The following is a 24,868-nucleotide window of genomic DNA, read 5'->3' on the forward strand; positions in this document are numbered from 1 at the left end:
TTTTCAGCCTTTTCCCAGGGAGGCAGGCGTGGCTTGCTTGCTTGCTTGCTTGCTTGCTTGCTTGCTTGCTTGCTTGCTTGCGTGCGTGTCCGTCCCCGTCCCTGCAGGCGGGCCCCTTTCGACAGCTGGGCGTTTTCCCTCCAAAAAACTTAGTATATCCACCTTTTCTTTCTTTTTTTTCGGCAGGCAGGCAGGCAGGCGTGTGTGCGCGCGCGTCCCCGTCCCTCCCTCCCTCCCGAGAGAGAGCTGCCCCTTGCCTCTGCCCGCAGGTGCTGGCGCTCGGCTTTGGCTTGCAGCCGGTTGGGCGCAGCTGCTGCCGGTGGGAGGGGCCTAAGCTAAGGAGGCCGGGCGGCTGGCGCCCCCTGCGGCTGCGGTCGTTGTCGGGCCGTTGACAGAAGATCAAAGAGCAGGGCCCCCGCCCGGGACTGGCAGGAAGGCAGGCGGGCAGGCAAGAGAGAGGGGGAGCAGAGTCCCGCGGCAGGCCTCTGGCTGCAGGGAGGCCGGCAGCTGCGCGGGTCCCGGGCTCCAGAGGAGTCGGCCTGCGCCACTGTGCGCCAGCGGAACGCCCGCGCGTCGGTCCGCGCCTTTGTGGGCATCGCTTCTCGGCCTTTTGGCTAAGATCAAGTGTAGTATCTGTTCTTATCAGTTTAATATCTGATACGTCCCCCATCGGGGGACCACATATTAAACGGATTTTTGGAACAGGGAGCTGGATCAGGAGCTTGCTCCGTCCTCTCCACGCATCGGCCCGGTATTGCAGCGCCTCCGGGAGCGGTGCACCACCTTCTCTCAGCGGTGAAAAGACAGACGTAGGTAGCTAGCGAGCGAGCGAGCGAGCGAAGTGGACTGGAGCTCCTTCTTCTCGGGTCTCGTCCCTCGTCCCCCATCTGTGTGTCTCTGTGTTCTGTCTCTCTCTCTCGCCCTCTCGGTTCCCGTGCTCCCTCTGTGCGCTTTCCCGCGTCTCGACTCTCTGGGCAAGCAGGCCGGCCCCCTTTTCGGCTCCCGTGCGTTTTCCCTCCAAAAAACTTAGGTTTTTCAGCCTTTTCCCAGGGAGGCAGGCGTGGCTTGCTTGCTTGCTTGCTTGCTTGCTTGCTTGCTTGCTTGCTTGCTTGCGTGCGTGTCCGTCCCCGTCCCTGCAGGCGGGCCCCTTTCGACAGCTGGGCGTTTTCCCTCCAAAAAACTTAGTATATCCACCTTTTCTTTCTTTTTTTTCGGCAGGCAGGCAGGCAGGCGTGTGTGCGCGCGCGTCCCCGTCCCTCCCTCCCTCCCGAGAGAGAGCTGCCCCTTGCCTCTGCCCGCAGGTGCTGGCGCTCGGCTTTGGCTTGCAGCCGGTTGGGCGCAGCTGCTGCCGGTGGGAGGGGCCTAAGCTAAGGAGGCCGGGCGGCTGGCGCCCCCTGCGGCTGCGGTCGTTGTCGGGCCGTTGACAGAAGATCAAAGAGCAGGGCCCCCGCCCGGGACTGGCAGGAAGGCAGGCGGGCAGGCAAGAGAGAGGGGGAGCAGAGTCCCGCGGCAGGCCTCTGGCTGCAGGGAGGCCGGCAGCTGCGCGGGTCCCGGGCTCCAGAGGAGTCGGCCTGCGCCACTGTGCGCCAGCGGAACGCCCGCGCGTCGGTCCGCGCCTTTGTGGGCATCGCTTCTCGGCCTTTTGGCTAAGATCAAGTGTAGTATCTGTTCTTATCAGTTTAATATCTGATACGTCCCCCATCGGGGGACCACATATTAAACGGATTTTTGGAACAGGGAGCTGGATCAGGAGCTTGCTCCGTCCTCTCCACGCATCGGCCCGGTATTGCAGCGCCTCCGGGAGCGGTGCACCACCTTCTCTCAGCGGTGAAAAGACAGACGTAGGTAGCTAGCGAGCGAGCGAGCGAGCGAAGTGGACTGGAGCTCCTTCTTCTCGGGTCTCGTCCCTCGTCCCCCATCTGTGTGTCTCTGTGTTCTGTCTCTCTCTCTCGCCCTCTCGGTTCCCGTGCTCCCTCTGTGCGCTTTCCCGCGTCTCGACTCTCTGGGCAAGCAGGCCGGCCCCCTTTTCGGCTCCCGTGCGTTTTCCCTCCAAAAAACTTAGGTTTTTCAGCCTTTTCCCAGGGAGGCAGGCGTGGCTTGCTTGCTTGCTTGCTTGCTTGCTTGCTTGCTTGCTTGCTTGCGTGCGTGTCCGTCCCCGTCCCTGCAGGCGGGCCCCTTTCGACAGCTGGGCGTTTTCCCTCCAAAAAACTTAGTATATCCACCTTTTCTTTCTTTTTTTTCGGCAGGCAGGCAGGCAGGCGTGTGTGCGCGCGCGTCCCCGTCCCTCCCTCCCTCCCGAGAGAGAGCTGCCCCTTGCCTCTGCCCGCAGGTGCTGGCGCTCGGCTTTGGCTTGCAGCCGGTTGGGCGCAGCTGCTGCCGGTGGGAGGGGCCTAAGCTAAGGAGGCCGGGCGGCTGGCGCCCCCTGCGGCTGCGGTCGTTGTCGGGCCGTTGACAGAAGATCAAAGAGCAGGGCCCCCGCCCGGGACTGGCAGGAAGGCAGGCGGGCAGGCAAGAGAGAGGGGGAGCAGAGTCCCGCGGCAGGCCTCTGGCTGCAGGGAGGCCGGCAGCTGCGCGGGTCCCGGGCTCCAGAGGAGTCGGCCTGCGCCACTGTGCGCCAGCGGAACGCCCGCGCGTCGGTCCGCGCCTTTGTGGGCATCGCTTCTCGGCCTTTTGGCTAAGATCAAGTGTAGTATCTGTTCTTATCAGTTTAATATCTGATACGTCCCCCATCGGGGGACCACATATTAAACGGATTTTTGGAACAGGGAGCTGGATCAGGAGCTTGCTCCGTCCTCTCCACGCATCGGCCCGGTATTGCAGCGCCTCCGGGAGCGGTGCACCACCTTCTCTCAGCGGTGAAAAGACAGACGTAGGTAGCTAGCGAGCGAGCGAGCGAGCGAAGTGGACTGGAGCTCCTTCTTCTCGGGTCTCGTCCCTCGTCCCCCATCTGTGTGTCTCTGTGTTCTGTCTCTCTCTCTCGCCCTCTCGGTTCCCGTGCTCCCTCTGTGCGCTTTCCCGCGTCTCGACTCTCTGGGCAAGCAGGCCGGCCCCCTTTTCGGCTCCCGTGCGTTTTCCCTCCAAAAAACTTAGGTTTTTCAGCCTTTTCCCAGGGAGGCAGGCGTGGTGCTTGCTTGCTTGCTTGCTTGCTTGCTTGCTTGCTTGCTTGCTTGCGTGCGTGTCCGTCCCCGTCCCTGCAGGCGGGCCCCTTTCGACAGCTGGGCGTTTTCCCTCCAAAAAACTTAGTATATCCACCTTTTCTTTCTTTTTTTTCGGCAGGCAGGCAGGCAGGCGTGTGTGCGCGCGCGTCCCCGTCCCTCCCTCCCTCCCGAGAGAGAGCTGCCCCTTGCCTCTGCCCGCAGGTGCTGGCGCTCGGCTTTGGCTTGCAGCCGGTTGGGCGCAGCTGCTGCCGGTGGGAGGGGCCTAAGCTAAGGAGGCCGGGCGGCTGGCGCCCCCTGCGGCTGCGGTCGTTGTCGGGCCGTTGACAGAAGATCAAAGAGCAGGGCCCCCGCCCGGGACTGGCAGGAAGGCAGGCGGGCAGGCAAGAGAGAGGGGGAGCAGAGTCCCGCGGCAGGCCTCTGGCTGCAGGGAGGCCGGCAGCTGCGCGGGTCCCGGGCTCCAGAGGAGTCGGCCTGCGCCACTGTGCGCCAGCGGAACGCCCGCGCGTCGGTCCGCGCCTTTGTGGGCATCGCTTCTCGGCCTTTTGGCTAAGATCAAGTGTAGTATCTGTTCTTATCAGTTTAATATCTGATACGTCCCCCATCGGGGGACCACATATTAAACGGATTTTTGGAACAGGGAGCTGGATCAGGAGCTTGCTCCGTCCTCTCCACGCATCGGCCCGGTATTGCAGCGCCTCCGGGAGCGGTGCACCACCTTCTCTCAGCGGTGAAAAGACAGACGTAGGTAGCTAGCGAGCGAGCGAGCGAGCGAAGTGGACTGGAGCTCCTTCTTCTCGGGTCTCGTCCCTCGTCCCCCATCTGTGTGTCTCTGTGTTCTGTCTCTCTCTCTCGCCCTCTCGGTTCCCGTGCTCCCTCTGTGCGCTTTCCCGCGTCTCGACTCTCTGGGCAAGCAGGCCGGCCCCCTTTTCGGCTCCCGTGCGTTTTCCCTCCAAAAAACTTAGGTTTTTCAGCCTTTTCCCAGGGAGGCAGGCGTGGCTTGCTTGCTTGCTTGCTTGCTTGCTTGCTTGCTTGCTTGCTTGCTTGCGTGCGTGTCCGTCCCCGTCCCTGCAGGCGGGCCCCTTTCGACAGCTGGGCGTTTTCCCTCCAAAAAACTTAGTATATCCACCTTTTCTTTCTTTTTTTTCGGCAGGCAGGCAGGCAGGCGTGTGTGCGCGCGCGTCCCCGTCCCTCCCTCCCTCCCGAGAGAGAGCTGCCCCTTGCCTCTGCCCGCAGGTGCTGGCGCTCGGCTTTGGCTTGCAGCCGGTTGGGCGCAGCTGCTGCCGGTGGGAGGGGCCTAAGCTAAGGAGGCCGGGCGGCTGGCGCCCCCTGCGGCTGCGGTCGTTGTCGGGCCGTTGACAGAAGATCAAAGAGCAGGGCCCCCGCCCGGGACTGGCAGGAAGGCAGGCGGGCAGGCAAGAGAGAGGGGGAGCAGAGTCCCGCGGCAGGCCTCTGGCTGCAGGGAGGCCGGCAGCTGCGCGGGTCCCGGGCTCCAGAGGAGTCGGCCTGCGCCACTGTGCGCCAGCGGAACGCCCGCGCGTCGGTCCGCGCCTTTGTGGGCATCGCTTCTCGGCCTTTTGGCTAAGATCAAGTGTAGTATCTGTTCTTATCAGTTTAATATCTGATACGTCCCCCATCGGGGGACCACATATTAAACGGATTTTTGGAACAGGGAGCTGGATCAGGAGCTTGCTCCGTCCTCTCCACGCATCGGCCCGGTATTGCAGCGCCTCCGGGAGCGGTGCACCACCTTCTCTCAGCGGTGAAAAGACAGACGTAGGTAGCTAGCGAGCGAGCGAGCGAGCGAAGTGGACTGGAGCTCCTTCTTCTCGGGTCTCGTCCCTCGTCCCCCATCTGTGTGTCTCTGTGTTCTGTCTCTCTCTCTCGCCCTCTCGGTTCCCGTGCTCCCTCTGTGCGCTTTCCCGCGTCTCGACTCTCTGGGCAAGCAGGCCGGCCCCCTTTTCGGCTCCCGTGCGTTTTCCCTCCAAAAAACTTAGGTTTTTCAGCCTTTTCCCAGGGAGGCAGGCGTGGCTTGCTTGCTTGCTTGCTTGCTTGCTTGCTTGCTTGCTTGCTTGCTTGCGTGCGTGTCCGTCCCCGTCCCTGCAGGCGGGCCCCTTTCGACAGCTGGGCGTTTTCCCTCCAAAAAACTTAGTATATCCACCTTTTCTTTCTTTTTTTTCGGCAGGCAGGCAGGCAGGCGTGTGTGCGCGCGCGTCCCCGTCCCTCCCTCCCTCCCGAGAGAGAGCTGCCCCTTGCCTCTGCCCGCAGGTGCTGGCGCTCGGCTTTGGCTTGCAGCCGGTTGGGCGCAGCTGCTGCCGGTGGGAGGGGCCTAAGCTAAGGAGGCCGGGCGGCTGGCGCCCCCTGCGGCTGCGGTCGTTGTCGGGCCGTTGACAGAAGATCAAAGAGCAGGGCCCCCGCCCGGGACTGGCAGGAAGGCAGGCGGGCAGGCAAGAGAGAGGGGGAGCAGAGTCCCGCGGCAGGCCTCTGGCTGCAGGGAGGCCGGCAGCTGCGCGGGTCCCGGGCTCCAGAGGAGTCGGCCTGCGCCACTGTGCGCCAGCGGAACGCCCGCGCGTCGGTCCGCGCCTTTGTGGGCATCGCTTCTCGGCCTTTTGGCTAAGATCAAGTGTAGTATCTGTTCTTATCAGTTTAATATCTGATACGTCCCCCATCGGGGGACCACATATTAAACGGATTTTTGGAACAGGGAGCTGGATCAGGAGCTTGCTCCGTCCTCTCCACGCATCGGCCCGGTATTGCAGCGCCTCCGGGAGCGGTGCACCACCTTCTCTCAGCGGTGAAAAGACAGACGTAGGTAGCTAGCGAGCGAGCGAGCGAGCGAAGTGGACTGGAGCTCCTTCTTCTCGGGTCTCGTCCCTCGTCCCCCATCTGTGTGTCTCTGTGTTCTGTCTCTCTCTCTCGCCCTCTCGGTTCCCGTGCTCCCTCTGTGCGCTTTCCCGCGTCTCGACTCTCTGGGCAAGCAGGCCGGCCCCCTTTTCGGCTCCCGTGCGTTTTCCCTCCAAAAAACTTAGGTTTTTCAGCCTTTTCCCAGGGAGGCAGGCGTGGCTTGCTTGCTTGCTTGCTTGCTTGCTTGCTTGCTTGCTTGCTTGCTTGCGTGTCCGTCCCCGTCCCTGCAGGCGGGCCCCTTTCGACAGCTGGGCGTTTTCCCTCCAAAAAACTTAGTATATCCACCTTTTCTTTCTTTTTTTTCGGCAGGCAGGCAGGCAGGCGTGTGTGCGCGCGCGTCCCCGTCCCTCCCTCCCTCCCGAGAGAGAGCTGCCCCTTGCCTCTGCCCGCAGGTGCTGGCGCTCGGCTTTGGCTTGCAGCCGGTTGGGCGCAGCTGCTGCCGGTGGGAGGGGCCTAAGCTAAGGAGGCCGGGCGGCTGGCGCCCCCTGCGGCTGCGGTCGTTGTCGGGCCGTTGACAGAAGATCAAAGAGCAGGGCCCCCGCCCGGGACTGGCAGGAAGGCAGGCGGGCAGGCAAGAGAGAGGGGGAGCAGAGTCCCGCGGCAGGCCTCTGGCTGCAGGGAGGCCGGCAGCTGCGCGGGTCCCGGGCTCCAGAGGAGTCGGCCTGCGCCACTGTGCGCCAGCGGAACGCCCGCGCGTCGGTCCGCGCCTTTGTGGGCATCGCTTCTCGGCCTTTTGGCTAAGATCAAGTGTAGTATCTGTTCTTATCAGTTTAATATCTGATACGTCCCCCATCGGGGGACCACATATTAAACGGATTTTTGGAACAGGGAGCTGGATCAGGAGCTTGCTCCGTCCTCTCCACGCATCGGCCCGGTATTGCAGCGCCTCCGGGAGCGGTGCACCACCTTCTCTCAGCGGTGAAAAGACAGACGTAGGTAGCTAGCGAGCGAGCGAGCGAGCGAAGTGGACTGGAGCTCCTTCTTCTCGGGTCTCGTCCCTCGTCCCCCATCTGTGTGTCTCTGTGTTCTGTCTCTCTCTCTCGCCCTCTCGGTTCCCGTGCTCCCTCTGTGCGCTTTCCCGCGTCTCGACTCTCTGGGCAAGCAGGCCGGCCCCCTTTTCGGCTCCCGTGCGTTTTCCCTCCAAAAAACTTAGGTTTTTCAGCCTTTTCCCAGGGAGGCAGGCGTGGCTTGCTTGCTTGCTTGCTTGCTTGCTTGCTTGCTTGCTTGCTTGCTTGCGTGCGTGTCCGTCCCCGTCCCTGCAGGCGGGCCCCTTTCGACAGCTGGGCGTTTTCCCTCCAAAAAACTTAGTATATCCACCTTTTCTTTCTTTTTTTTCGGCAGGCAGGCAGGCAGGCGTGTGTGCGCGCGCGTCCCCGTCCCTCCCTCCCTCCCGAGAGAGAGCTGCCCCTTGCCTCTGCCCGCAGGTGCTGGCGCTCGGCTTTGGCTTGCAGCCGGTTGGGCGCAGCTGCTGCCGGTGGGAGGGGCCTAAGCTAAGGAGGCCGGGCGGCTGGCGCCCCCTGCGGCTGCGGTCGTTGTCGGGCCGTTGACAGAAGATCAAAGAGCAGGGCCCCCGCCCGGGACTGGCAGGAAGGCAGGCGGGCAGGCAAGAGAGAGGGGGAGCAGAGTCCCGCGGCAGGCCTCTGGCTGCAGGGAGGCCGGCAGCTGCGCGGGTCCCGGGCTCCAGAGGAGTCGGCCTGCGCCACTGTGCGCCAGCGGAACGCCCGCGCGTCGGTCCGCGCCTTTGTGGGCATCGCTTCTCGGCCTTTTGGCTAAGATCAAGTGTAGTATCTGTTCTTATCAGTTTAATATCTGATACGTCCCCCATCGGGGGACCACATATTAAACGGATTTTTGGAACAGGGAGCTGGATCAGGAGCTTGCTCCGTCCTCTCCACGCATCGGCCCGGTATTGCAGCGCCTCCGGGAGCGGTGCACCACCTTCTCTCAGCGGTGAAAAGACAGACGTAGGTAGCTAGCGAGCGAGCGAGCGAGCGAAGTGGACTGGAGCTCCTTCTTCTCGGGTCTCGTCCCTCGTCCCCCATCTGTGTGTCTCTGTGTTCTGTCTCTCTCTCTCGCCCTCTCGGTTCCCGTGCTCCCTCTGTGCGCTTTCCCGCGTCTCGACTCTCTGGGCAAGCAGGCCGGCCCCCTTTTCGGCTCCCGTGCGTTTTCCCTCCAAAAAACTTAGGTTTTTCAGCCTTTTCCCAGGGAGGCAGGCGTGGCTTGCTTGCTTGCTTGCTTGCTTGCTTGCTTGCTTGCTTGCTTGCTTGCGTGCGTGTCCGTCCCCGTCCCTGCAGGCGGGCCCCTTTCGACAGCTGGGCGTTTTCCCTCCAAAAAACTTAGTATATCCACCTTTTCTTTCTTTTTTTTCGGCAGGCAGGCAGGCAGGCGTGTGTGCGCGCGCGTCCCCGTCCCTCCCTCCCTCCCGAGAGAGAGCTGCCCCTTGCCTCTGCCCGCAGGTGCTGGCGCTCGGCTTTGGCTTGCAGCCGGTTGGGCGCAGCTGCTGCCGGTGGGAGGGGCCTAAGCTAAGGAGGCCGGGCGGCTGGCGCCCCCTGCGGCTGCGGTCGTTGTCGGGCCGTTGACAGAAGATCAAAGAGCAGGGCCCCCGCCCGGGACTGGCAGGAAGGCAGGCGGGCAGGCAAGAGAGAGGGGGAGCAGAGTCCCGCGGCAGGCCTCTGGCTGCAGGGAGGCCGGCAGCTGCGCGGGTCCCGGGCTCCAGAGGAGTCGGCCTGCGCCACTGTGCGCCAGCGGAACGCCCGCGCGTCGGTCCGCGCCTTTGTGGGCATCGCTTCTCGGCCTTTTGGCTAAGATCAAGTGTAGTATCTGTTCTTATCAGTTTAATATCTGATACGTCCCCCATCGGGGGACCACATATTAAACGGATTTTTGGAACAGGGAGCTGGATCAGGAGCTTGCTCCGTCCTCTCCACGCATCGGCCCGGTATTGCAGCGCCTCCGGGAGCGGTGCACCACCTTCTCTCAGCGGTGAAAAGACAGACGTAGGTAGCTAGCGAGCGAGCGAGCGAGCGAAGTGGACTGGAGCTCCTTCTTCTCGGGTCTCGTCCCTCGTCCCCCATCTGTGTGTCTCTGTGTTCTGTCTCTCTCTCTCGCCCTCTCGGTTCCCGTGCTCCCTCTGTGCGCTTTCCCGCGTCTCGACTCTCTGGGCAAGCAGGCCGGCCCCCTTTTCGGCTCCCGTGCGTTTTCCCTCCAAAAAACTTAGGTTTTTCAGCCTTTTCCCAGGGAGGCAGGCGTGGCTTGCTTGCTTGCTTGCTTGCTTGCTTGCTTGCTTGCTTGCTTGCTTGCGTGCGTGTCCGTCCCCGTCCCTGCAGGCGGGCCCCTTTCGACAGCTGGGCGTTTTCCCTCCAAAAAACTTAGTATATCCACCTTTTCTTTCTTTTTTTTCGGCAGGCAGGCAGGCAGGCGTGTGTGCGCGCGCGTCCCCGTCCCTCCCTCCCTCCCGAGAGAGAGCTGCCCCTTGCCTCTGCCCGCAGGTGCTGGCGCTCGGCTTTGGCTTGCAGCCGGTTGGGCGCAGCTGCTGCCGGTGGGAGGGGCCTAAGCTAAGGAGGCCGGGCGGCTGGCGCCCCCTGCGGCTGCGGTCGTTGTCGGGCCGTTGACAGAAGATCAAAGAGCAGGGCCCCCGCCCGGGACTGGCAGGAAGGCAGGCGGGCAGGCAAGAGAGAGGGGGAGCAGAGTCCCGCGGCAGGCCTCTGGCTGCAGGGAGGCCGGCAGCTGCGCGGGTCCCGGGCTCCAGAGGAGTCGGCCTGCGCCACTGTGCGCCAGCGGAACGCCCGCGCGTCGGTCCGCGCCTTTGTGGGCATCGCTTCTCGGCCTTTTGGCTAAGATCAAGTGTAGTATCTGTTCTTATCAGTTTAATATCTGATACGTCCCCCATCGGGGGACCACATATTAAACGGATTTTTGGAACAGGGAGCTGGATCAGGAGCTTGCTCCGTCCTCTCCACGCATCGGCCCGGTATTGCAGCGCCTCCGGGAGCGGTGCACCACCTTCTCTCAGCGGTGAAAAGACAGACGTAGGTAGCTAGCGAGCGAGCGAGCGAGCGAAGTGGACTGGAGCTCCTTCTTCTCGGGTCTCGTCCCTCGTCCCCCATCTGTGTGTCTCTGTGTTCTGTCTCTCTCTCTCGCCCTCTCGGTTCCCGTGCTCCCTCTGTGCGCTTTCCCGCGTCTCGACTCTCTGGGCAAGCAGGCCGGCCCCCTTTTCGGCTCCCGTGCGTTTTCCCTCCAAAAAACTTAGGTTTTTCAGCCTTTTCCCAGGGAGGCAGGCGTGGCTTGCTTGCTTGCTTGCTTGCTTGCTTGCTTGCTTGCTTGCTTGCTTGCGTGCGTGTCCGTCCCCGTCCCTGCAGGCGGGCCCCTTTCGACAGCTGGGCGTTTTCCCTCCAAAAAACTTAGTATATCCACCTTTTCTTTCTTTTTTTTCGGCAGGCAGGCAGGCAGGCGTGTGTGCGCGCGCGTCCCCGTCCCTCCCTCCCTCCCGAGAGAGAGCTGCCCCTTGCCTCTGCCCGCAGGTGCTGGCGCTCGGCTTTGGCTTGCAGCCGGTTGGGCGCAGCTGCTGCCGGTGGGAGGGGCCTAAGCTAAGGAGGCCGGGCGGCTGGCGCCCCCTGCGGCTGCGGTCGTTGTCGGGCCGTTGACAGAAGATCAAAGAGCAGGGCCCCCGCCCGGGACTGGCAGGAAGGCAGGCGGGCAGGCAAGAGAGAGGGGGAGCAGAGTCCCGCGGCAGGCCTCTGGCTGCAGGGAGGCCGGCAGCTGCGCGGGTCCCGGGCTCCAGAGGAGTCGGCCTGCGCCACTGTGCGCCAGCGGAACGCCCGCGCGTCGGTCCGCGCCTTTGTGGGCATCGCTTCTCGGCCTTTTGGCTAAGATCAAGTGTAGTATCTGTTCTTATCAGTTTAATATCTGATACGTCCCCCATCGGGGGACCACATATTAAACGGATTTTTGGAACAGGGATCAGGAGCTTGCTCCGTCCTCTCCACGCATCGGCCCGGTATTGCAGCGCCTCCGGGAGCGGTGCACCACCTTCTCTCAGCGGTGAAAAGACAGACGTAGGTAGCTAGCGAGCGAGCGAGCGAGCGAAGTGGACTGGAGCTCCTTCTTCTCGGGTCTCGTCCCTCGTCCCCCATCTGTGTGTCTCTGTGTTCTGTCTCTCTCTCTCGCCCTCTCGGTTCCCGTGCTCCCTCTGTGCGCTTTCCCGCGTCTCGACTCTCTGGGCAAGCAGGCCGGCCCCCTTTTCGGCTCCCGTGCGTTTTCCCTCCAAAAAACTTAGGTTTTTCAGCCTTTTCCCAGGGAGGCAGGCGTGGCTTGCTTGCTTGCTTGCTTGCTTGCTTGCTTGCTTGCTTGCTTGCTTGCGTGCGTGTCCGTCCCCGTCCCTGCAGGCGGGCCCCTTTCGACAGCTGGGCGTTTTCCCTCCAAAAAACTTAGTATATCCACCTTTTCTTTCTTTTTTTTCGGCAGGCAGGCAGGCAGGCGTGTGTGCGCGCGCGTCCCCGTCCCTCCCTCCCTCCCGAGAGAGAGCTGCCCCTTGCCTCTGCCCGCAGGTGCTGGCGCTCGGCTTTGGCTTGCAGCCGGTTGGGCGCAGCTGCTGCCGGTGGGAGGGGCCTAAGCTAAGGAGGCCGGGCGGCTGGCGCCCCCTGCGGCTGCGGTCGTTGTCGGGCCGTTGACAGAAGATCAAAGAGCAGGGCCCCCGCCCGGGACTGGCAGGAAGGCAGGCGGGCAGGCAAGAGAGAGGGGGAGCAGAGTCCCGCGGCAGGCCTCTGGCTGCAGGGAGGCCGGCAGCTGCGCGGGTCCCGGGCTCCAGAGGAGTCGGCCTGCGCCACTGTGCGCCAGCGGAACGCCCGCGCGTCGGTCCGCGCCTTTGTGGGCATCGCTTCTCGGCCTTTTGGCTAAGATCAAGTGTAGTATCTGTTCTTATCAGTTTAATATCTGATACGTCCCCCATCGGGGGACCACATATTAAACGGATTTTTGGAACAGGGAGCTGGATCAGGAGCTTGCTCCGTCCTCTCCACGCATCGGCCCGGTATTGCAGCGCCTCCGGGAGCGGTGCACCACCTTCTCTCAGCGGTGAAAAGACAGACGTAGGTAGCTAGCGAGCGAGCGAGCGAGCGAAGTGGACTGGAGCTCCTTCTTCTCGGGTCTCGTCCCTCGTCCCCCATCTGTGTGTCTCTGTGTTCTGTCTCTCTCTCTCGCCCTCTCGGTTCCCGTGCTCCCTCTGTGCGCTTTCCCGCGTCTCGACTCTCTGGGCAAGCAGGCCGGCCCCCTTTTCGGCTCCCGTGCGTTTTCCCTCCAAAAAACTTAGGTTTTTCAGCCTTTTCCCAGGGAGGCAGGCGTGGCTTGCTTGCTTGCTTGCTTGCTTGCTTGCTTGCTTGCTTGCTTGCTTGCGTGCGTGTCCGTCCCCGTCCCTGCAGGCGGGCCCCTTTCGACAGCTGGGCGTTTTCCCTCCAAAAAACTTAGTATATCCACCTTTTCTTTCTTTTTTTTCGGCAGGCAGGCAGGCAGGCGTGTGTGCGCGCGCGTCCCCGTCCCTCCCTCCCTCCCGAGAGAGAGCTGCCCCTTGCCTCTGCCCGCAGGTGCTGGCGCTCGGCTTTGGCTTGCAGCCGGTTGGGCGCAGCTGCTGCCGGTGGGAGGGGCCTAAGCTAAGGAGGCCGGGCGGCTGGCGCCCCCTGCGGCTGCGGTCGTTGTCGGGCCGTTGACAGAAGATCAAAGAGCAGGGCCCCCGCCCGGGACTGGCAGGAAGGCAGGCGGGCAGGCAAGAGAGAGGGGGAGCAGAGTCCCGCGGCAGGCCTCTGGCTGCAGGGAGGCCGGCAGCTGCGCGGGTCCCGGGCTCCAGAGGAGTCGGCCTGCGCCACTGTGCGCCAGCGGAACGCCCGCGCGTCGGTCCGCGCCTTTGTGGGCATCGCTTCTCGGCCTTTTGGCTAAGATCAAGTGTAGTATCTGTTCTTATCAGTTTAATATCTGATACGTCCCCCATCGGGGGACCACATATTAAACGGATTTTTGGAACAGGGAGCTGGATCAGGAGCTTGCTCCGTCCTCTCCACGCATCGGCCCGGTATTGCAGCGCCTCCGGGAGCGGTGCACCACCTTCTCTCAGCGGTGAAAAGACAGACGTAGGTAGCTAGCGAGCGAGCGAGCGAGCGAAGTGGACTGGAGCTCCTTCTTCTCGGGTCTCGTCCCTCGTCCCCCATCTGTGTGTCTCTGTGTTCTGTCTCTCTCTCTCGCCCTCTCGGTTCCCGTGCTCCCTCTGTGCGCTTTCCCGCGTCTCGACTCTCTGGGCAAGCAGGCCGGCCCCCTTTTCGGCTCCCGTGCGTTTTCCCTCCAAAAAACTTAGGTTTTTCAGCCTTTTCCCAGGGAGGCAGGCTTGCTTGCTTGCTTGCTTGCTTGCTTGCTTGCTTGCTTGCTTGCTTGCGTGCGTGTCCGTCCCCGTCCCTGCAGGCGGGCCCCTTTCGACAGCTGGGCGTTTTCCCTCCAAAAAACTTAGTATATCCACCTTTTCTTTCTTTTTTTTCGGCAGGCAGGCAGGCAGGCGTGTGTGCGCGCGCGTCCCCGTCCCTCCCTCCCTCCCGAGAGAGAGCTGCCCCTTGCCTCTGCCCGCAGGTGCTGGCGCTCGGCTTTGGCTTGCAGCCGGTTGGGCGCAGCTGCTGCCGGTGGGAGGGGCCTAAGCTAAGGAGGCCGGGCGGCTGGCGCCCCCTGCGGCTGCGGTCGTTGTCGGGCCGTTGACAGAAGATCAAAGAGCAGGGCCCCCGCCCGGGACTGGCAGGAAGGCAGGCGGGCAGGCAAGAGAGAGGGGGAGCAGAGTCCCGCGGCAGGCCTCTGGCTGCAGGGAGGCCGGCAGCTGCGCGGGTCCCGGGCTCCAGAGGAGTCGGCCTGCGCCACTGTGCGCCAGCGGAACGCCCGCGCGTCGGTCCGCGCCTTTGTGGGCATCGCTTCTCGGCCTTTTGGCTAAGATCAAGTGTAGTATCTGTTCTTATCAGTTTAATATCTGATACGTCCCCCATCGGGGGACCACATATTAAACGGATTTTTGGAACAGGGAGCTGGATCAGGAGCTTGCTCCGTCCTCTCCACGCATCGGCCCGGTATTGCAGCGCCTCCGGGAGCGGTGCACCACCTTCTCTCAGCGGTGAAAAGACAGACGTAGGTAGCTAGCGAGCGAGCGAGCGAGCGAAGTGGACTGGAGCTCCTTCTTCTCGGGTCTCGTCCCTCGTCCCCCATCTGTGTGTCTCTGTGTTCTGTCTCTCTCTCTCGCCCTCTCGGTTCCCGTGCTCCCTCTGTGCGCTTTCCCGCGTCTCGACTCTCTGGGCAAGCAGGCCGGCCCCCTTTTCGGCTCCCGTGCGTTTTCCCTCCAAAAAACTTAGGTTTTTCAGCCTTTTCCCAGGGAGGCAGGCGTGGCTTGCTTGCTTGCTTGCTTGCTTGCTTGCTTGCTTGCTTGCTTGCTTGCGTGCGTGTCCGTCCCCGTCCCTGCAGGCGGGCCCCTTTCGACAGCTGGGCGTTTTCCCTCCAAAAAACTTAGTATATCCACCTTTTCTTTCTTTTTTTTCGGCAGGCAGGCAGGCAGGCGTGTGTGCGCGCGCGTCCCCGTCCCTCCCTCCCTCCCGAGAGAGAGCTGCCCCTTGCCTCTGCCCGCAGGTGCTGGCGCTCGGCTTTGGCTTGCAGCCGGTTGGGCGCAGCTGCTGCCGGTGGGAGGGGCCTAAGCTAAGGAGGCCGGGCGGCTGGCGCCCCCTGCGGCTGCGGTCGTTGTCGGGCCGTTGACAGAAGATCAAAGAGCAGGGCCCCCGCCCGGGACTGGCAGGAAGGCAGGCGGGCAGGCAAGAGAGAGGGGGAGCAGAGTCCCGCGGCAGGCCTCTGGCTGCAGGGAGGCCGGCAGCTGCGCGGGTCCCGGGCTCCAGAGGAGTCGGCCTGCGCCACTGTGCGCCAGCGGAACGCCCGCGCGTCGGTCCGCGCCTTTGTGGGCATCGCTTCTCGGCCTTTTGGCTAAGATCAAGTGTAGTATCTGTTCTTATCAGTTTAATATCTGATACGTCCCCCATCGGGGGACCACATATTAAACGGATTTTTGGAACAGGGAGCTGGATCAGGAGCTTGCTCCGTCCTCTCCACGCATCGGCCCGGTATTGCAGCGCCTCCGGGAGCGGTGCACCACCTTCTCTCAGCGGTGAAAAGACAGACGTAGGTAGCTAGCGAGCGAGCGAGCGAGCGAAGTGGACTGGAGCTCCTTCTTCTCGGGTCTCGTCCCTCGTCCCCCATCTGTGTGTCTCTGTGTTCTGTCTCTCTCTCTCGCCCTCTCGGTTCCCGTGCTCCCTCTGTGCGCTTTCCCGCGTCTCGACTCTCTGGGCAAGCAGGCCGGCCCCCTTTTCGGCTCCCGTGCGTTTTCCCTCCAAAAAACTTAGGTTTTTCAGCCTTTTCCCAGGGAGGCAGGCGTGGCTTGCTTGCTTGCTTGCTTGCTTGCTTGCTTGCTTGCTTGCTTGCTTGCGTGCGTGTCCGTCCCCGTCCCTGCAGGCGGGCCCCTTTCGACAGCTGGGCGTTTTCCCTCCAAAAAACTTAGTATATCCACCTTTTCTTTCTTTTTTTTCGGCAGGCAGGCAGGCAGGCGTGTGTGCGCGCGCGTCCCCGTCCCTCCCTCCCTCCCGAGAGAGAGCTGCCCCTTGCCTCTGCCCGCAGGTGCTGGCGCTCGGCTTTGGCTTGCAGCCGGTTGGGCGCAGCTGCTGCCGGTGGGAGGGGCCTAAGCTAAGGAGGCCGGGCGGCTGGCGCCCCCTGCGGCTGCGGTCGTTGTCGGGCCGTTGACAGAAGATCAAAGAGCAGGGCCCCCGCCCGGGACTGGCAGGAAGGCAGGCGGGCAGGCAAGAGAGAGGGGGAGCAGAGTCCCGCGGCAGGCCTCTGGCTGCAGGGAGGCCGGCAGCTGCGCGGGTCCCGGGCTCCAGAGGAGTCGGCCTGCGCCACTGTGCGCCAGCGGAACGCCCGCGCGTCGGTCCGCGCCTTTGTGGGCATCGCTTCTCGGCCTTTTGGCTAAGATCAAGTGTAGTATCTGTTCTTATCAGTTTAATATCTGATACGTCCCCCATCGGGGGACCACATATTAAACGGATTTTTGGAACAGGGAGCTGGATCAGGAGCTTGCTCCGTCCTCTCCACGCATCGGCCCGGTATTGCAGCGCCTCCGGGAGCGGTGCACCACCTTCTCTCAGCGGTGAAAAGACAGACGTAGGTAGCTAGCGAGCGAGCGAGCGAGCGAAGTGGACTGGAGCTCCTTCTTCTCGGGTCTCGTCCCTCGTCCCCCATCTGTGTGTCTCTGTGTTCTGTCTCTCTCTCTCGCCCTCTCGGTTCCCGTGCTCCCTCTGTGCGCTTTCCCGCGTCTCGACTCTCTGGGCAAGCAGGCCGGCCCCCTTTTCGGCTCCCGTGCGTTTTCCCTCCAAAAAACTTAGGTTTTTCAGCCTTTTCCCAGGGAGGCAGGCGTGGCTTGCTTGCTTGCTTGCTTGCTTGCTTGCTTGCTTGCTTGCTTGCTTGCGTGCGTGTCCGTCCCCGTCCCTGCAGGCGGGCCCCTTTCGACAGCTGGGCGTTTTCCCTCCAAAAAACTTAGTATATCCACCTTTTCTTTCTTTTTTTTCGGCAGGCAGGCAGGCAGGCGTGTGTGCGCGCGCGTCCCCGTCCCTCCCTCCCTCCCGAGAGAGAGCTGCCCCTTGCCTCTGCCCGCAGGTGCTGGCGCTCGGCTTTGGCTTGCAGCCGGTTGGGCGCAGCTGCTGCCGGTGGGAGGGGCCTAAGCTAAGGAGGCCGGGCGGCTGGCGCCCCCTGCGGCTGCGGTCGTTGTCGGGCCGTTGACAGAAGATCAAAGAGCAGGGCCCCCGCCCGGGACTGGCAGGAAGGCAGGCGGGCAGGCAAGAGAGAGGGGGAGCAGAGTCCCGCGGCAGGCCTCTGGCTGCAGGGAGGCCGGCAGCTGCGCGGGTCCCGGGCTCCAGAGGAGTCGGCCTGCGCCACTGTGCGCCAGCGGAACGCCCGCGCGTCGGTCCGCGCCTTTGTGGGCATCGCTTCTCGGCCTTTTGGCTAAGATCAAGTGTAGTATCTGTTCTTATCAGTTTAATATCTGATACGTCCCCCATCGGGGGACCACATATTAAACGGATTTTTGGAACAGGGAGCTGGATCAGGAGCTTGCTCCGTCCTCTCCACGCATCGGCCCGGTATTGCAGCGCCTCCGGGAGCGGTGCACCACCTTCTCTCAGCGGTGAAAAGACAGACGTAGGTAGCTAGCGAGCGAGCGAGCGAGCGAAGTGGACTGGAGCTCCTTCTTCTCGGGTCTCGTCCCTCGTCCCCCATCTGTGTGTCTCTGTGTTCTGTCTCTCTCTCTCGCCCTCTCGGTTCCCGTGCTCCCTCTGTGCGCTTTCCCGCGTCTCGACTCTCTGGGCAAGCAGGCCGGCCCCCTTTTCGGCTCCCGTGCGTTTTCCCTCCAAAAAACTTAGGTTTTTCAGCCTTTTCCCAGGGAGGCAGGCGTGGCTTGCTTGCTTGCTTGCTTGCTTGCTTGCTTGCTTGCTTGCTTGCTTGCGTGCGTGTCCGTCCCCGTCCCTGCAGGCGGGCCCCTTTCGACAGCTGGGCGTTTTCCCTCCAAAAAACTTAGTATATCCACCTTTTCTTTCTTTTTTTTCGGCAGGCAGGCAGGCAGGCGTGTGTGCGCGCGCGTCCCCGTCCCTCCCTCCCTCCCGAGAGAGAGCTGCCCCTTGCCTCTGCCCGCAGGTGCTGGCGCTCGGCTTTGGCTTGCAGCCGGTTGGGCGCAGCTGCTGCCGGTGGGAGGGGCCTAAGCTAAGGAGGCCGGGCGGCTGGCGCCCCCTGCGGCTGCGGTCGTTGTCGGGCCGTTGACAGAAGATCAAAGAGCAGGGCCCCCGCCCGGGACTGGCAGGAAGGCAGGCGGGCAGGCAAGAGAGAGGGGGAGCAGAGTCCCGCGGCAGGCCTCTGGCTGCAGGGAGGCCGGCAGCTGCGCGGGTCCCGGGCTCCAGAGGAGTCGGCCTGCGCCACTGTGCGCCAGCGGAACGCCCGCGCGTCGGTCCGCGCCTTTGTGGGCATCGCTTCTCGGCCTTTTGGCTAAGATCAAGTGTAGTATCTGTTCTTATCAGTTTAATATCTGATACGTCCCCCATCGGGGGACCACATATTAAACGGATTTTTGGAACAGGGAGCTGGATCAGGAGCTTGCTCCGTCCTCTCCACGCATCGGCCCGGTATTGCAGCGCCTCCGGGAGCGGTGCACCACCTTCTCTCAGCGGTGAAAAGACAGACGTAGGTAGCTAGCGAGCGAGCGAGCGAGCGAAGTGGACTGGAGCTCCTTCTTCTCGGGTCTCGTCCCTCGTCCCCCATCTGTGTGTCTCTGTGTTCTGTCTCTCTCTCTCGCCCTCTCGGTTCCCGTGCTCCCTCTGTGCGCTTTCCCGCGTCTCGACTCTCTGGGCAAGCAGGCCGGCCCCCTTTTCGGCTCCCGTGCGTTTTCCCTCCAAAAAACTTAGGTTTTTCAGCCTTTTCCCAGGGAGGCAGGCGTGGCTTGCTTGCTTGCTTGCTTGCTTGCTTGCTTGCTTGCTTGCTTGCTTGCGTGCGTGTCCGTCCCCGTCCCTGCAGGCGGGCCCCTTTCGACAGCTGGGCGTTTTCCCTCCAAAAAACTTAGTATATCCACCTTTTCTTTCTTTTTTTTCGGCAGGCAGGCAGGCAGGCGTGTGTGCGCGCGCGTCCCCGTCCCTCCCTCCCTCCCGAGAGAGAGCTGCCCCTTGCCTCTGCCCGCAGGTGCTGGCGCTCGGCTTTGGCTTGCAGCCGGTTGGGCGCAGCTGCTGCCGGTGGGAGGGGCCTAAGCTAAGGAGGCCGGGCGGCTGGCGCCCCCTGCGGCTGCGGTCGTTGTCGGGCCGTTGACAGAAGATCAAAGAGCAGGGCCCCCGCCCGGGACTGGCAGGAAGGCAGGCGGGCAGGCAAGAGAGAGGGGGAGCAGAGTCCCGCGGCAGGCCTCTGGCTGCAGGGAGGCCGGCAGCTGCGCGGGTCCCGGGCTCCAGAGGAGTCGGCCTGCGCCACTGTGCGCCAGCGGAACGCCCGCGCGTCGGTCCGCGCCTTTGTGGGCATCGCTTCTCGGCCTTTTGGCTAAGATCAAGTGTAGTATCTGTTCTTATCAGTTTAATATCTGATACGTCCCCCATCGGGGGACCACATATTAAACGGATTTTTGGAACAGGGAGCTGGATCAGGAGCTTGCTCCGTCCTCTCCACGCATCGGCCCGGTATTGCAGCGCCTCCGGGAGCGGTGCACCACCTTCTCTCAGCGGTGAAAAGACAGACGTAGGTAGCTAGCGAGCGAGCGAGCGAGCGAAGTGGACTGGAGCTCCTTCTTCTCGGGTCTCGTCCCTCGTCCCCCATCTGTGTGTCTCTGTGTTCTGTCTCTCTCTCTCGCCCTCTCGGTTCCCGTGCTCCCTCTGTGCGCTTTCCCGCGTCTCGACTCTCTGGGCAAGCAGGCCGGCCCCCTTTTCGGCTCCCGTGCGTTTTCCCTCCAAAAAACTTAGGTTTTTCAGCCTTTTCCCAGGGAGGCAGGCGTGGCTTGCTTGCTTGCTTGCTTGCTTGCTTGCTTGCTTGCTTGCTTGCTTGCGTGCGTGTCCGTCCCCGTCCCTGCAGGCGGGCCCCTTTCGACAGCTGGGCGTTTTCCCTCCAAAAAACTTAGTATATCCACCTTTTCTTTCTTTTTTTTCGGCAGGCAGGCAGGCAGGCGTGTGTGCGCGCGCGTCCCCGTCCCTCCCTCCCTCCCGAGAGAGAGCTGCCCCTTGCCTCTGCCCGCAGGTGCTGGCGCTCGGCTTTGGCTTGCAGCCGGTTGGGCGCAGCTGCTGCCGGTGGGAGGGGCCTAAGCTAAGGAGGCCGGGCGGCTGGCGCCCCCTGCGGCTGCGGTCGTTGTCGGGCCGTTGACAGAAGATCAAAGAGCAGGGCCCCCGCCCGGGACTGGCAGGAAGGCAGGCGGGCAGGCAAGAGAGAGGGGGAGCAGAGTCCCGCGGCAGGCCTCTGGCTGCAGGGAGGCCGGCAGCTGCGCGGGTCCCGGGCTCCAGAGGAGTCGGCCTGCGCCACTGTGCGCCAGCGGAACGCCCGCGCGTCGGTCCGCGCCTTTGTGGGCATCGCTTCTCGGCCTTTTGGCTAAGATCAAGTGTAGTATCTGTTCTTATCAGTTTAATATCTGATACGTCCCCCATCGGGGGACCACATATTAAACGGATTTTTGGAACAGGGAGCTGGATCAGGAGCTTGCTCCGTCCTCTCCACGCATCGGCCCGGTATTGCAGCGCCTCCGGGAGCGGTGCACCACCTTCTCTCAGCGGTGAAAAGACAGACGTAGGTAGCTAGCGAGCGAGCGAGCGAGCGAAGTGGACTGGAGCTCCTTCTTCTCGGGTCTCGTCCCTCGTCCCCCATCTGTGTGTCTCTGTGTTCTGTCTCTCTCTCTCGCCCTCTCGGTTCCCGTGCTCCCTCTGTGCGCTTTCCCGCGTCTCGACTCTCTGGGCAAGCAGGCCGGCCCCCTTTTCGGCTCCCGTGCGTTTTCCCTCCAAAAAACTTAGGTTTTTCAGCCTTTTCCCAGGGAGGCAGGCGTGGCTTGCTTGCTTGCTTGCTTGCTTGCTTGCTTGCTTGCTTGCTTGCGTGTCCGTCCCCGTCCCTGCAGGCGGGCCCCTTTCGACAGCTGGGCGTTTTCCCTCCAAAAAACTTAGTATATCCACCTTTTCTTTCTTTTTTTTCGGCAGGCAGGCAGGCAGGCGTGTGTGCGCGCGCGTCCCCGTCCCTCCCTCCCTCCCGAGAGAGAGCTGCCCCTTGCCTCTGCCCGCAGGTGCTGGCGCTCGGCTTTGGCTTGCAGCCGGTTGGGCGCAGCTGCTGCCGGTGGGAGGGGCCTAAGCTAAGGAGGCCGGGCGGCTGGCGCCCCCTGCGGCTGCGGTCGTTGTCGGGCCGTTGACAGAAGATCAAAGAGCAGGGCCCCCGCCCGGGACTGGCAGGAAGGCAGGCGGGCAGGCAAGAGAGAGGGGGAGCAGAGTCCCGCGGCAGGCCTCTGGCTGCAGGGAGGCCGGCAGCTGCGCGGGTCCCGGGCTCCAGAGGAGTCGGCCTGCGCCACTGTGCGCCAGCGGAACGCCCGCGCGTCGGTCCGCGCCTTTGTGGGCATCGCTTCTCGGCCTTTTGGCTAAGATCAAGTGTAGTATCTGTTCTTATCAGTTTAATATCTGATACGTCCCCCATCGGGGGACCACATATTAAACGGATTTTTGGAACAGGGAGCTGGATCAGGAGCTTGCTCCGTCCTCTCCACGCATCGGCCCGGTATTGCAGCGCCTCCGGGAGCGGTGCACCACCTTCTCTCAGCGGTGAAAAGACAGACGTAGGTAGCTAGCGAGCGAGCGAGCGAGCGAAGTGGACTGGAGCTCCTTCTTCTCGGGTCTCGTCCCTCGTCCCCCATCTGTGTGTCTCTGTGTTCTGTCTCTCTCTCTCGCCCTCTCGGTTCCCGTGCTCCCTCTGTGCGCTTTCCCGCGTCTCGACTCTCTGGGCAAGCAGGCCGGCCCCCTTTTCGGCTCCCGTGCGTTTTCCCTCCAAAAAACTTAGGTTTTTCAGCCTTTTCCCAGGGAGGCAGGCGTGGCTTGCTTGCTTGCTTGCTTGCTTGCTTGCTTGCTTGCGTGCGTGTCCGTCCCCGTCCCTGCAGGCGGGCCCCTTTCGACAGCTGGGCGTTTTCCCTCCAAAAAACTTAGTATATCCACCTTTTCTTTCTTTTTTTTCGGCAGGCAGGCAGGCAGGCGTGTGTGCGCGCGCGTCCCCGTCCCTCCCTCCCTCCCGAGAGAGAGCTGCCCCTTGCCTCTGCCCGCAGGTGCTGGCGCTCGGCTTTGGCTTGCAGCCGGTTGGGCGCAGCTGCTGCCGGTGGGAGGGGCCTAAGCTAAGGAGGCCGGGCGGCTGGCGCCCCCTGCGGCTGCGGTCGTTGTCGGGCCGTTGACAGAAGATCAAAGAGCAGGGCCCCCGCCCGGGACTGGCAGGAAGGCAGGCGGGCAGGCAAGAGAGAGGGGGAGCAGAGTCCCGCGGCAGGCCTCTGGCTGCAGGGAGGCCGGCAGCTGCGCGGGTCCCGGGCTCCAGAGGAGTCGGCCTGCGCCACTGTGCGCCAGCGGAACGCCCGCGCGTCGGTCCGCGCCTTTGTGGGCATCGCTTCTCGGCCTTTTGGCTAAGATCAAGTGTAGTATCTGTTCTTATCAGTTTAATATCTGATACGTCCCCCATCGGGGGACCACATATTAAACGGATTTTTGGAACAGGGAGCTGGATCAGGAGCTTGCTCCGTCCTCTCCACGCATCGGCCCGGTATTGCAGCGCCTCCGGGAGCGGTGCACCACCTTCTCTCAGCGGTGAAAAGACAGACGTAGGTAGCTAGCGAGCGAGCGAGCGAGCGAAGTGGACTGGAGCTCCTTCTTCTCGGGTCTCGTCCCTCGTCCCCCATCTGTGTGTCTCTGTGTTCTGTCTCTCTCTCTCGCCCTCTCGGTTCCCGTGCTCCCTCTGTGCGCTTTCCCGCGTCTCGACTCTCTGGGCAAGCAGGCCGGCCCCCTTTTCGGCTCCCGTGCGTTTTCCCTCCAAAAAACTTAGGTTTTTCAGCCTTTTCCCAGGGAGGCAGGCGTGGCTTGCTTGCTTGCTTGCTTGCTTGCTTGCTTGCTTGCTTGCTTGCTTGCGTGCGTGTCCGTCCCCGTCCCTGCAGGCGGGCCCCTTTCGACAGCTGGGCGTTTTCCCTCCAAAAAACTTAGTATATCCACCTTTTCTTTCTTTTTTTTCGGCAGGCAGGCAGGCAGGCGTGTGTGCGCGCGCGTCCCCGTCCCTCCCTCCCTCCCGAGAGAGAGCTGCCCCTTGCCTCTGCCCGCAGGTGCTGGCGCTCGGCTTTGGCTTGCAGCCGGTTGGGCGCAGCTGCTGCCGGTGGGAGGGGCCTAAGCTAAGGAGGCCGGGCGGCTGGCGCCCCCTGCGGCTGCGGTCGTTGTCGGGCCGTTGACAGAAGATCAAAGAGCAGGGCCCCCGCCCGGGACTGGCAGGAAGGCAGGCGGGCAGGCAAGAGAGAGGGGGAGCAGAGTCCCGCGGCAGGCCTCTGGCTGCAGGGAGGCCGGCAGCTGCGCGGGTCCCGGGCTCCAGAGGAGTCGGCCTGCGCCACTGTGCGCCAGCGGAACGCCCGCGCGTCGGTCCGCGCCTTTGTGGGCATCGCTTCTCGGCCTTTTGGCTAAGATCAAGTGTAGTATCTGTTCTTATCAGTTTAATATCTGATACGTCCCCCATCGGGGGACCACATATTAAACGGATTTTTGGAACAGGGAGCTGGATCAGGAGCTTGCTCCGTCCTCTCCACGCATCGGCCCGGTATTGCAGCGCCTCCGGGAGCGGTGCACCACCTTCTCTCAGCGGTGAAAAGACAGACGTAGGTAGCTAGCGAGCGAGCGAGCGAGCGAAGTGGACTGGAGCTCCTTCTTCTCGGGTCTCGTCCCTCGTCCCCCATCTGTGTGTCTCTGTGTTCTGTCTCTCTCTCTCGCCCTCTCGGTTCCCGTGCTCCCTCTGTGCGCTTTCCCGCGTCTCGACTCTCTGGGCAAGCAGGCCGGCCCCCTTTTCGGCTCCCGTGCGTTTTCCCTCCAAAAAACTTAGGTTTTTCAGCCTTTTCCCAGGGAGGCAGGCGTGGCTTGCTTGCTTGCTTGCTTGCTTGCTTGCTTGCTTGCTTGCTTGCGTGCGTGTCCGTCCCCGTCCCTGCAGGCGGGCCCCTTTCGACAGCTGGGCGTTTTCCCTCCAAAAAACTTAGTATATCCACCTTTTCTTTCTTTTTTTTCGGCAGGCAGGCAGGCAGGCGTGTGTGCGCGCGCGTCCCCGTCCCTCCCTCCCTCCCGAGAGAGAGCTGCCCCTTGCCTCTGCCCGCAGGTGCTGGCGCTCGGCTTTGGCTTGCAGCCGGTTGGGCGCAGCTGCTGCCGGTGGGAGGGGCCTAAGCTAAGGAGGCCGGGCGGCTGGCGCCCCCTGCGGCTGCGGTCGTTGTCGGGCCGTTGACAGAAGATCAAAGAGCAGGGCCCCCGCCCGGGACTGGCAGGAAGGCAGGCGGGCAGGCAAGAGAGAGGGGGAGCAGAGTCCCGCGGCAGGCCTCTGGCTGCAGGGAGGCCGGCAGCTGCGCGGGTCCCGGGCTCCAGAGGAGTCGGCCTGCGCCACTGTGCGCCAGCGGAACGCCCGCGCGTCGGTCCGCGCCTTTGTGGGCATCGCTTCTCGGCCTTTTGGCTAAGATCAAGTGTAGTATCTGTTCTTATCAGTTTAATATCTGATACGTCCCCCATCGGGGGACCACATATTAAACGGATTTTTGGAACAGGGAGCTGGATCAGGAGCTTGCTCCGTCCTCTCCACGCATCGGCCCGGTATTGCAGCGCCTCCGGGAGCGGTGCACCACCTTCTCTCAGCGGTGAAAAGACAGACGTAGGTAGCTAGCGAGCGAGCGAGCGAGCGAAGTGGACTGGAGCTCCTTCTTCTCGGGTCTCGTCCCTCGTCCCCCATCTGTGTGTCTCTGTGTTCTGTCTCTCTCTCTCGCCCTCTCGGTTCCCGTGCTCCCTCTGTGCGCTTTCCCGCGTCTCGACTCTCTGGGCAAGCAGGCCGGCCCCCTTTTCGGCTCCCGTGCGTTTTCCCTCCAAAAAACTTAGGTTTTTCAGCCTTTTCCCAGGGAGGCAGGCGTGGCTTGCTTGCTTGCTTGCTTGCTTGCTTGCTTGCTTGCTTGCTTGCTTGCGTGCGTGTCCGTCCCCGTCCCTGCAGGCGGGCCCCTTTCGACAGCTGGGCGTTTTCCCTCCAAA

The 24,868-nt window shown here is 63.0% G+C and overlaps 24 non-coding genes across 24 annotated transcripts; all 24 read left to right on the forward strand.

Annotated features, from left to right (window-relative positions):
• Positions 1-594: 594 nt before the first annotated feature.
• On the forward strand, positions 595-785 carry LOC148637435 (U2 spliceosomal RNA). The gene has a single exon (XR_015931396.1). It is a non-coding gene; the product is annotated as a U2 spliceosomal RNA (small nuclear RNA).
• Positions 786-1,626: 841 nt separating this feature from the next.
• Positions 1,627-1,817, forward strand: LOC148637436 (U2 spliceosomal RNA). Its single transcript, XR_015931397.1, has one exon. It is a non-coding gene; the product is annotated as a U2 spliceosomal RNA (small nuclear RNA).
• An 837-nt stretch (positions 1,818-2,654) lies between these two features.
• On the forward strand, positions 2,655-2,845 carry LOC148637437 (U2 spliceosomal RNA). The gene has a single exon (XR_015931398.1). It is a non-coding gene; the product is annotated as a U2 spliceosomal RNA (small nuclear RNA).
• Positions 2,846-3,684: 839 nt separating this feature from the next.
• On the forward strand, positions 3,685-3,875 carry LOC148637438 (U2 spliceosomal RNA). Its single transcript, XR_015931399.1, has one exon. It is a non-coding gene; the product is annotated as a U2 spliceosomal RNA (small nuclear RNA).
• Positions 3,876-4,716: 841 nt separating this feature from the next.
• On the forward strand, positions 4,717-4,907 carry LOC148637439 (U2 spliceosomal RNA). Its single transcript, XR_015931401.1, has one exon. It is a non-coding gene; the product is annotated as a U2 spliceosomal RNA (small nuclear RNA).
• An 841-nt stretch (positions 4,908-5,748) lies between these two features.
• Positions 5,749-5,939, forward strand: LOC148637440 (U2 spliceosomal RNA). Its single transcript, XR_015931402.1, has one exon. It is a non-coding gene; the product is annotated as a U2 spliceosomal RNA (small nuclear RNA).
• An 837-nt stretch (positions 5,940-6,776) lies between these two features.
• On the forward strand, positions 6,777-6,967 carry LOC148637441 (U2 spliceosomal RNA). Its single transcript, XR_015931403.1, has one exon. It is a non-coding gene; the product is annotated as a U2 spliceosomal RNA (small nuclear RNA).
• Positions 6,968-7,808: 841 nt separating this feature from the next.
• Positions 7,809-7,999, forward strand: LOC148637442 (U2 spliceosomal RNA). Its single transcript, XR_015931404.1, has one exon. It is a non-coding gene; the product is annotated as a U2 spliceosomal RNA (small nuclear RNA).
• An 841-nt stretch (positions 8,000-8,840) lies between these two features.
• Positions 8,841-9,031, forward strand: LOC148637443 (U2 spliceosomal RNA). Its single transcript, XR_015931405.1, has one exon. It is a non-coding gene; the product is annotated as a U2 spliceosomal RNA (small nuclear RNA).
• An 841-nt stretch (positions 9,032-9,872) lies between these two features.
• On the forward strand, positions 9,873-10,063 carry LOC148637444 (U2 spliceosomal RNA). Its single transcript, XR_015931406.1, has one exon. It is a non-coding gene; the product is annotated as a U2 spliceosomal RNA (small nuclear RNA).
• An 841-nt stretch (positions 10,064-10,904) lies between these two features.
• Positions 10,905-11,089, forward strand: LOC148637445 (U2 spliceosomal RNA). Its single transcript, XR_015931447.1, has one exon. It is a non-coding gene; the product is annotated as a U2 spliceosomal RNA (small nuclear RNA).
• An 841-nt stretch (positions 11,090-11,930) lies between these two features.
• Positions 11,931-12,121, forward strand: LOC148637446 (U2 spliceosomal RNA). Its single transcript, XR_015931407.1, has one exon. It is a non-coding gene; the product is annotated as a U2 spliceosomal RNA (small nuclear RNA).
• An 841-nt stretch (positions 12,122-12,962) lies between these two features.
• LOC148637447 (U2 spliceosomal RNA) lies at positions 12,963-13,153 on the forward strand. The gene has a single exon (XR_015931408.1). It is a non-coding gene; the product is annotated as a U2 spliceosomal RNA (small nuclear RNA).
• An 836-nt stretch (positions 13,154-13,989) lies between these two features.
• LOC148637448 (U2 spliceosomal RNA) lies at positions 13,990-14,180 on the forward strand. The gene has a single exon (XR_015931409.1). It is a non-coding gene; the product is annotated as a U2 spliceosomal RNA (small nuclear RNA).
• Positions 14,181-15,021: 841 nt separating this feature from the next.
• On the forward strand, positions 15,022-15,212 carry LOC148637449 (U2 spliceosomal RNA). The gene has a single exon (XR_015931410.1). It is a non-coding gene; the product is annotated as a U2 spliceosomal RNA (small nuclear RNA).
• An 841-nt stretch (positions 15,213-16,053) lies between these two features.
• Positions 16,054-16,244, forward strand: LOC148637450 (U2 spliceosomal RNA). Its single transcript, XR_015931412.1, has one exon. It is a non-coding gene; the product is annotated as a U2 spliceosomal RNA (small nuclear RNA).
• An 841-nt stretch (positions 16,245-17,085) lies between these two features.
• Positions 17,086-17,276, forward strand: LOC148637451 (U2 spliceosomal RNA). The gene has a single exon (XR_015931413.1). It is a non-coding gene; the product is annotated as a U2 spliceosomal RNA (small nuclear RNA).
• An 841-nt stretch (positions 17,277-18,117) lies between these two features.
• LOC148637452 (U2 spliceosomal RNA) lies at positions 18,118-18,308 on the forward strand. The gene has a single exon (XR_015931414.1). It is a non-coding gene; the product is annotated as a U2 spliceosomal RNA (small nuclear RNA).
• Positions 18,309-19,149: 841 nt separating this feature from the next.
• LOC148637453 (U2 spliceosomal RNA) lies at positions 19,150-19,340 on the forward strand. Its single transcript, XR_015931415.1, has one exon. It is a non-coding gene; the product is annotated as a U2 spliceosomal RNA (small nuclear RNA).
• Positions 19,341-20,181: 841 nt separating this feature from the next.
• On the forward strand, positions 20,182-20,372 carry LOC148637454 (U2 spliceosomal RNA). The gene has a single exon (XR_015931416.1). It is a non-coding gene; the product is annotated as a U2 spliceosomal RNA (small nuclear RNA).
• An 833-nt stretch (positions 20,373-21,205) lies between these two features.
• On the forward strand, positions 21,206-21,396 carry LOC148637455 (U2 spliceosomal RNA). Its single transcript, XR_015931417.1, has one exon. It is a non-coding gene; the product is annotated as a U2 spliceosomal RNA (small nuclear RNA).
• An 829-nt stretch (positions 21,397-22,225) lies between these two features.
• On the forward strand, positions 22,226-22,416 carry LOC148637456 (U2 spliceosomal RNA). Its single transcript, XR_015931418.1, has one exon. It is a non-coding gene; the product is annotated as a U2 spliceosomal RNA (small nuclear RNA).
• An 841-nt stretch (positions 22,417-23,257) lies between these two features.
• On the forward strand, positions 23,258-23,448 carry LOC148637457 (U2 spliceosomal RNA). The gene has a single exon (XR_015931419.1). It is a non-coding gene; the product is annotated as a U2 spliceosomal RNA (small nuclear RNA).
• Positions 23,449-24,285: 837 nt separating this feature from the next.
• Positions 24,286-24,476, forward strand: LOC148637458 (U2 spliceosomal RNA). The gene has a single exon (XR_015931420.1). It is a non-coding gene; the product is annotated as a U2 spliceosomal RNA (small nuclear RNA).
• Positions 24,477-24,868: the final 392 nt, after the last annotated feature.

This window comes from Lepisosteus platostomus, unplaced genomic scaffold, assembly GCF_059453375.1.
Source record: "Lepisosteus platostomus isolate fLepPlt1 unplaced genomic scaffold, fLepPlt1.hap1 Scaffold_120_H1, whole genome shotgun sequence".
Taxonomy (NCBI): domain Eukaryota; kingdom Metazoa; phylum Chordata; class Actinopteri; order Semionotiformes; family Lepisosteidae; genus Lepisosteus; species Lepisosteus platostomus.